This window comes from Bombina bombina, chromosome 2 (genome assembly GCF_027579735.1).
Source record: "Bombina bombina isolate aBomBom1 chromosome 2, aBomBom1.pri, whole genome shotgun sequence".
NCBI lineage: Eukaryota > Metazoa > Chordata > Amphibia > Anura > Bombinatoridae > Bombina > Bombina bombina.
The window spans coordinates 1,275,755,641-1,275,764,357 of NC_069500.1; positions in this window are offsets into that span (position 1 = coordinate 1,275,755,641).

The window sequence follows — 8,717 nt, forward strand, 5'->3', positions numbered from 1 at the left end:
TCTATTTTCTCCCCTAAATTTAAAGAACCCATTTCCGTTTACAATACCAATTAAATGACTATATTCACAGATATACAAATTGTCATAAAATGCAATTTCTGAGGCAATATCAAGTATCAGCAAATTATTTGCTTATCTCCCATTACCACTCTCCATTTTAATTGCTAACTTCTTAAATCTGAGAATTCCCTGTTTCATACTATGTGATGAATAGAGGAAGAAAAGCAAAATAGTCACAAAGCAGTTTGCCATTTGGATTCTTAAAAAAAAAATATATATATATATATATATACTGTATATGGAGGCTACAATAAGTTAGTTGGATAACTAACATACAGCTAGATTACAAGTCTGTGTGTTCGTCTTTTAATGCTGAAAATATGGTATTTTTAGTGTTAAAACAGTAACACAGCCATTACAAGTCTTGTCGGTATAGGTGTAACGCATGCCTTTTAGCCTGTAATGCAACATTAGTACCGCACTCTTAAAAATGACGTTTTTTAATGGGATTCCCATAGCGCTGGTATTACGAGTTTTGCGTTATGGCTAAAAAAACAGCGTTAAAGTCTAAAACGACAAGATCCATACCGCCATCTAAAAGCAGTAGTTGTTATGATTTTACGCTACAAATCTGTAACATAACACTCATAACTAAACTGCTACAACGTACACTAAACACGCATAAACTACCTATTAACCCCATAAACCGAGGCCCTCCCGCATCGCATACATTATATTAAATTTATTAACCCCTAATCTGCCGCTCCCGACATCGCCACCACTAATAAATTTTATTCACCCCTATTCCACCGCTCCCCAACATTGTCACCACTATAGTACACTTATTAACCCCTAAACCGCCGCCCTCCTGCATCGCAAACACTATTTAAATAGTATTAACCCCTAATCTGCCGTCCACCCACATTGCCCCCACTATACTAAAGTTATTAAGCCCTACACCGCCGCCACTATAATAAACCTTTTAACCCCTAAACCACAAGCCCCCCACAACGAGATATACTAAAGTAAACTATTAACCCCTAAACCAAAAGCCCCCCAACATTGCAATAAACCAAAATAAACTAGTTAACCCCTTAACCTCTTCAGCTCCGCGGTCATCGGTCTTCAGCTCCCCCTCCGCTCCGTGCTGGCTTGTTCCTGGAAGAAGAAAGAAGAGGTCGCCGCTTGAAAGAAGACTTCCCCGCCTGGAACAGGACCTTCTCCGCCGGACTTCAGCAACTGTGAGTACCAACCTGGGGGTTAGACTTAGGTTTTGTTTTTAATTTTTTGGGGGGTTTGTTTTATTTAGATTAGGGATGGGCACTTCTTAAAAGAGATAAATGCCCTTTTAAGGGCAGCAAAAGTGCTAAATGCCCTTTTAAGGGCAATGCCCATAAAAATGCCCTTTTCAGGTCAATGGGTAGTTTAGGTTTTTTAGTGTTAGTTTTTTTTTATTTTGGGGGGTTTGTTGGTTGGGGGGCTTTTACTGTTAGGGGGGACTTTGTTTATTTTTAATGTAAAAGAGCTGTTTAACAGGGCAATGCCCTACAAAAAGCAATTTTAAGGGCTATTGGTAGTTTAGCATCAGATTAGGGTGTGTTTTTATTTTGCGGGCCTTTTTTATGTTCATAGGGATTAGGTTTAATTTTTTTATTTTTGATAATTTGTTTATTATTTTCTGTAATATTAGATTTTTTTATTTTCTGTAATTGTAGCTTAGTTTAAACTTAGTTTTTCTATTTTTAAAGTAATGTTAGGTTTTTTATTTTAATACGGCTAGATTACGAGTTTTGCGTTAAGGTGAAAAAGCAGCATTAACAGGTCCTAGCGCTGCTTTTTTACGCCGCTGGTATTACGAGTCTTGTAGGTACAGCTGTACCGCACACTTTTTTGGTCTTACCGCAAATCAACTTACGCAATTTGCGTATAGTCTATTTTCAATGGGACTTCCATAGCGCCTGTATTACAAGCTTGTCCAGGAAGGCCAAAAAGTGAGCGGTACAGCCTATACCGCAAGATTTGTAATTTTAAAGTCAATAGTTATGAATTTTACGCTACAAAGCTGTAACATAGAAACTCATAACTAAAGTGCTAAAAAGTACACTAACACCCATAAACTACCTATTAACCCCTAAACCGAGGCCCTCCCACATTGCAAACACTAAAATAAAAATTTTAACCCCTTATCTGCCGCTCTGGACATCGCCGCCACTAGAATAAACATATTAACCCCTAAACTGCTGCACTCCTGCCTCGCAAACATTAGTTAAATATTATTAACCCCTAATCTGCCGCCCCTAACATCGCCGCCACCTACCTACATTTATTAACCCCTAATCTGCCGCCCCCAACGTCGCCGCCAGTATATTAAATTTATTAACCCCTAAATCTAAATCTAACCCTAACACCCCCTAACTTAAATATAATTTAAATAATATAAATATATATATATATTAAATAAATTACCTAAATTAAATACAATTAAATAAAATTAGCTAAATTACAAAAAAAACAACACTAAATTACAGAAAATAAAAAACAAATTACAAGATCTTTAAACTAATTACATCTAATCTAATAGCCCTATCAAAATAAAAAAAGCCCACCCAAAATAAAAAAAACCCCTAGCCTAAACTAAACTAAACTACCAACAGCCCTTAAAAGGGCCTTTTGTGGGGCATTGCCCCAAAGAAATCAGCTCTTTTACCTGTAAAAAAAAAAATACAAACAACCTCCCCCAACAGTAAAACCCACCACTCACACAACCAACCCTCCAAATAAAACGCTAACTAAAAAAACCTAAGCTCCCCATTGCCCTGAAAAGGGCATTTGGATGGGTATTGCCCTTAAAAGGGCATTTAGCTGTATTGCGGCCCAAAGCCCTAACTTAAAAAAAAACCCCACCCAATACACCCTTAAAAAATCCTAACACTAACCCCCGAAGATTCACTTACCGTGAGAAGTCTTCATCTAAGCGGCAAGATGACCTCAACGAAGCCAGCAGAAGTGGTCCTCTAGATGGGCAGAAGTGTTCCTCCAGACAGGCAGAAGTCTTCATCCAGACGGCATCTTCTATCTTCATCCATCCGGCGCGGAGCGATTCCATCTTCAAGACATCCGGTGCGGAGCATCCTCTTCCAACGATGTCTTCTTGCTGAATGAAGGTACCTTTAAATGACGTCATCCAAGATGGCGTCCCTTAGTCAATCAGTCAATCGGAATTAAGGTTGAAAAAATCCTATTGTCTGATGCAATCAGCCAATAGGATTGAACTTCAATCCTATTGGCTGATCCAATCAGCCAATAGAATGCGAGATCAATCCTATTGGCTGATTGCATCAGCCAATAGGATTTTTCAACCTTAATTCAGATTGGCTGATAGAATTCTATCAGCCAATCGGAATCTAAGGGACGCCATCTTGGATGACGTCATTTAAAGGTACCTTCATTCAGCAAGAAGACATCGTTGGAAGAGGATACTCCACGCCGGATGTTTTGAAGATGTTCATAAGTATAATGTAGGTGGCGGCGATGTCCGGAGCGGTAGATTAGGGGTTAATAAGTATAATGTAGGTGTTGGCAATGTTGGGGGCGGCAGATTAGGGGTTAATAAGTGTAAGGTTAGGAGTGTTTAGACTTGGGGTTCATGTTAGGGTATTAGATGTAAACATAAAATGTGTTTCCCCATAGGAATCAATGGGGGTGCGTTAACGAGCTTTACGCTGCTTTTTGGCAGGTGTTAGACTTTTTCTCCACCGGCAATCCTCATTGATGTCTATGGGGAAATCTTGCACGAGCACATGCTCACTTCTTGCCTTTTAACGCCGGGTTTGTAAAAACATGTAATACCAGCGCTGTAGGAAAGTGAGCGGTGACCATAACGTGCAAGTTAGCAACGCACAGCTCATAACGCAAAACTCGCAATCTAGCCGATAGTTAGTAACTTTAGTTTTTTTTAATTTAGGTAATTTGGGTTAATTTAGGGGGTGTTAGGTTAGGGGGTGTTAGGTTAGTGGCTTAGAAATTTAATTGCGTTGTGGGTTTTGGCAGTTTAGGGGTTAATAGATTTATTAGCATTGCATTGTGGGCTTTGGCGGTTTATAGGGTTAATAGATTTATTAGCATTGCGTTGTGTGGGTTTGGCGGGTTAGGGGTTAATACTTTAATAGGTTTATTGCGTTGTGGGTTAATGGCGGATTAGGGGTTAATAGTTTTATTAGGTAGTTTGCGATGTTGGGGTTGGCGGATTTAGGGGTTAATACTCTAATTATCAGTTGCAATGTGGGTTTTATGGTGGATATAGGGGTTAATATACTTTATTAGTGATTGCAGTGGGGGATTATATTTTCAGGCAGTTATGGGAGTTACGGTGCTCAGATACTCAGCGCAAGACTTCCTGCAGCTGCCTTTGTGTGGCGAGGTGAAAATGAAGTAAAATTTCTCCATTTTCACCACGTAAGTCCTTGCGCTGAATATGTGATACCAATTTGCGACGCGGTCCCATGTTAGCTTATGGGAGTAAAAATTGCGGGCGATGGAGGAAATATACGTGCCGCATTTATATGCGGTGCTGTATATTGGATTCCAAAACTGCGTAAAAATCGGCGTTGCCGGCTTTTGCGGGCAACGCCGCATTTGTAATGGAGCCCATTGCTGTATTTAAGTCAGACATGCTGTACTTGACATTGGAAGGAGTGGAGTCTATAAGTTTGTATAAAAATACATACAGTAGATTTTCTGTCTCTCCGGCATGGAGTGATGTGGTGACATCCAATTAAGGTGTTTTCCCCGCTGGGGGTGAGGATATGTTGGGTCCATCTTTCTTTTTCTTGGGTTGAACAACCTGCCATGGCGGTCTTGGGAAGGGGTTGTTGTTGCTTCTGAGGTTGAGAGAAGGGAAATCAGTGGAAATCGAAGCACATTAAATTCAACTGTGCTCAAGCAATCACGTTTACTTACAACCTGTAATATTCATACTACTTCCGATGTGTGGAAACAGCCGCTATAAACCTGATATCGCTCACACTCAACAGTTAGCGCGCCACTCGTAAGCTCGCCCATAGTATTTGGCATTTCAAATTTTTTTTCCTTGCAGTGTTTAATAGTCATGCAGTATACAAGTGACATTTTTAAATTTAGGATAATTTTTTAATTATAAGTTTAGATTTAAACTTTAACGCATTAGCATGTAGCAAGCAGTTTTTAAGTGTTTTTCAATTATATGGCTTTGTGTACACAACTAAAACAATGACATGATATCATTTATACGTTATACATAAAAAACTAGTAATATTCTATTTAAAATCTATGTCAAATGTTACTAGGGAAGTGATTATAGCTGTATTGTTTTTTTTTAAATAATTTGCTTTACTATTCAGGCAAATCTGGCCAACTGTAACTGCATTATCTAAATGAGTATAAGCTGAATTCGACTTTATTTCCTTTTTTCTATTTTCTCCACCCAAAAAAAACAAAAACCTTAGCCTACAATAAACTACAAATAGTCCTTAAAATTGACTTTTGTAGGGCATAGCCCTAAGTTAAACAGCTCTTTTACCTGTTAAAAAAATACAAAACCCCCCCAACAGTAAAACCCACCACCCACCCAACCAACCCCCCAAAATAAAAAACCTAACTCTAACAAAAAGCTAAGCTACCCATTGCCCTGAAAAGGGCATTTGGATGGGCATTGCCCTTAAAAGGTCATTTAGCTCTTTTACATGCCCAAACCCTAAACTAAAAAATAAACCCACCCAAAAAACCCTTAAAAATCACTATCCCCCGAAGAGCCACTTACAGTCCCGCTTGAACACTCTTCATCCAGACGGCGAGAAGTCTTCATCCAGGCAGCCTCTTCAATCTTCATCCTGGCGGCGAAGTCCTCATCCAAGCGGCGAGAAGTCTTCATCCAGGCAGTATCTTTTATCTTGATCCCGGCGGCGTGGAGTGGATCCATCCTGAAGACATAAAGGCGCGGAGCATCCTCTTCATACGGTCACCGCTGTACACTGAATCTTCAATGCAAGGTACGCGATTCAAGATGGTGTCCCTTGCATTCCTATTGGCTGAAATATTTGAATCAGCCAATAGGAATTAGAGCTTCTAAATCCTATTGGCTGATTTGAACAGCCAAATGGATTTTAGCAGCTCTAATTCCTATTGGCTGAGTCAAATCTTTCAGCCAATAGGAATGCAAGGGACTCCATCTTGAATCACGTACCTTGCATTGAAGATTCAGTGTACGACGGCGACCGTTTGAAGAGGATGTTCCGCATACGGATGTCTTCAGGATGGACCTGCTCCGCGCCGCCATAATCAAGATAGAAGATGCCGCCTGGATGAAGACTTCACTGCCGGGATGAAGACTGAAGAGGCCACTTGGATGAAGACTTCTCACCACCTGGATGAGGACTTCTCTGCTGGGATGAAGATCGTTCAAGCGGGACTTCAAAAACTGTAAGTGGATCGTCAGGGGTTAGTGTTAGGTTTTTTAAGGTGTTTTTGGGTGGGTTTTTATTTTAGATTAGGGTTTTGGCAGCAAAAGAGCTAAATGCCCTTTTAAGGGCAATGCTCCTACAAATGCCCTTTTCAGGGTTTTTTAGATAGTTTTTTTTATTTTGTAGGTGTGGGGGGGGGGGATTAGTGGGTATTTGTATTTTTTCATAAAAAGAGCTGATATCTTCAGGGCAATGCCCTACAAAAGGCCCTTTTAAGGGCCATTGGTAGTTTATTCTAGATTAGGTTTTTTATTTTGGGGTGTTTTTTTTTAAATGGGTATTATAATAGGAATCATTTTTATTATTTTTGATAATTTGTTTTTTATTTTGTGTAATGTATTTTTTTAGGGGGTGTTTGTTTTTTTGTAGCAAAAGAGTTGTTTAACTTAGGGCAATGCCCTACAAAAGGCCCCTTTAAAGGCCCTTGGTAGTTTGGGGGGTGTGGGTTTGTATACTGTTAGGGGTGGGGGTTTTTGTACCAAAAGAGCTGTTTAACTTAGGGCAATGCTCTACAAAAGGCCCTTTTAAGGGCCCTCGGTAGTTTATTCTAGATTAGGCTTTTTTTATGTTTTTTTTTTTTTTTTTTAAATGTATTAGAATAGGAATAATTTTTATTTTTTGGATAATTTCGTTTGGGTTTTTTGTAATGGTAGGTTTTTTTATTTTTTGTGATTTTAGTGTTTTTTTATTTTTTGTAATTTTAGGTTTTAGTGTAAGTTAGCTTAGGTTTTATTTCAGAGGTAAGTTTGTATTTATTTTAACTAGGTAATTAGTAAATAGTTAATAACTTTTTACTAACTAGTCAACCTAGTTAAAATAAATACAAACTTGCCTGTAAAATAAAAATAAAAACTAAGCTAGTTACAGTATAACTATTAGTTATATTGTAGCTAGCTTTGGTTTTATTTTACAGGTAAGTATGTATTTAGTTTTAAATAGGTATTATTTAGTTAATAATTGTAAATTTAATTTAGATCTATTTTAATTATGTTAAAGTTAGGGAATGTTAGGGTTAGATTTAGGGTTAGGGTTAGGTTTAGGGGTAGGTGTAGGGGAGTGGGAGGACAGAGATTTAGGGGTTAATAACTTTATTTAGTTGCGGTGATGTCAGGGAACGGCAGAATAGGGGTTAATAACTTTAGTATACTGGGGCAATATCGGGAGCGGCAGATGAGGGTTTAATAAGTTTATGTAGGTGGCGGCTATGTCAGGGGTGGCAGATTAGGGGTATTTAGACTCAGGGTTTATGTTAGGGTGTTAGGTCTAAACGTTATTTTCTTTTTCCCTATAGACATCAATGGGACTGCGTTATGGAGCTTCTCTTTCCGCGATCGCAGGTGTTAGACTTTTTTCCAACCCGCTCTCCACATTGATGTCTATGGGGAAAGCGTGCATGAGCACGTCAAAACAGCACTTGTTTTTGGTGCGGTATGGAGCTTAAAATCACCATATCACATACAGAAGCCAAGTTTTGAAAAACCTGTAATGGCTGGGCTATAGGGTATTAAATAACGCAACTTTTGTTGCGTTCGTTAATTTCCCTATAGCGCTCAAAACTCGTAATCTAGCTGATAATTACTAAAAAATATTATTATTTTTTTTTTGTAAATAATACTATTTATGTTAATAAAATATTCAAATACAATCCTTTTTTTGGCATAAACCAAAACTACAAGGGATGGGTGGAGCACACAACAGAGAGTGTCAGAAAAACAAAGTGCAGATAGTGCACGAGCAAGGAGATTGAATCATGCTTCTCTTCTCTGCGTTATATGAATGCAGTGACATGCGGTGACATCAGAGACTGGTGAGGCAGTGGCTAGGATACGCTTTCATTCTTTAGATATTCTTAGTTGAAGAAATAGCAATGCACATGGGTGAGCTAATCGCATGAGGTATCTATGTGCAGCCACCAATCAGCAGCTAATGAGCATATTTAGATATGATTTTCAACAAAGGATATCAAAAGAATGAAGAAAATTAGATATTAGATATTGCATGCTCTTTCTAAATCATGAAAGAAAACATATGGGTTTCATGTCCCTTTAAATGGTGTCTTGGAAAACTGGTCAACTTAGTAAACATCTGATTTTAGTCTAAAGGATTGTAACAAACTCTTGCCAGAGAACAAAATGCTTGCTTGATTATGTGATCTATAAATCCAGGCCCATTAAAATATGTTTAAAACATACTTTTTACTTTAATGCTGCAAATTATGCT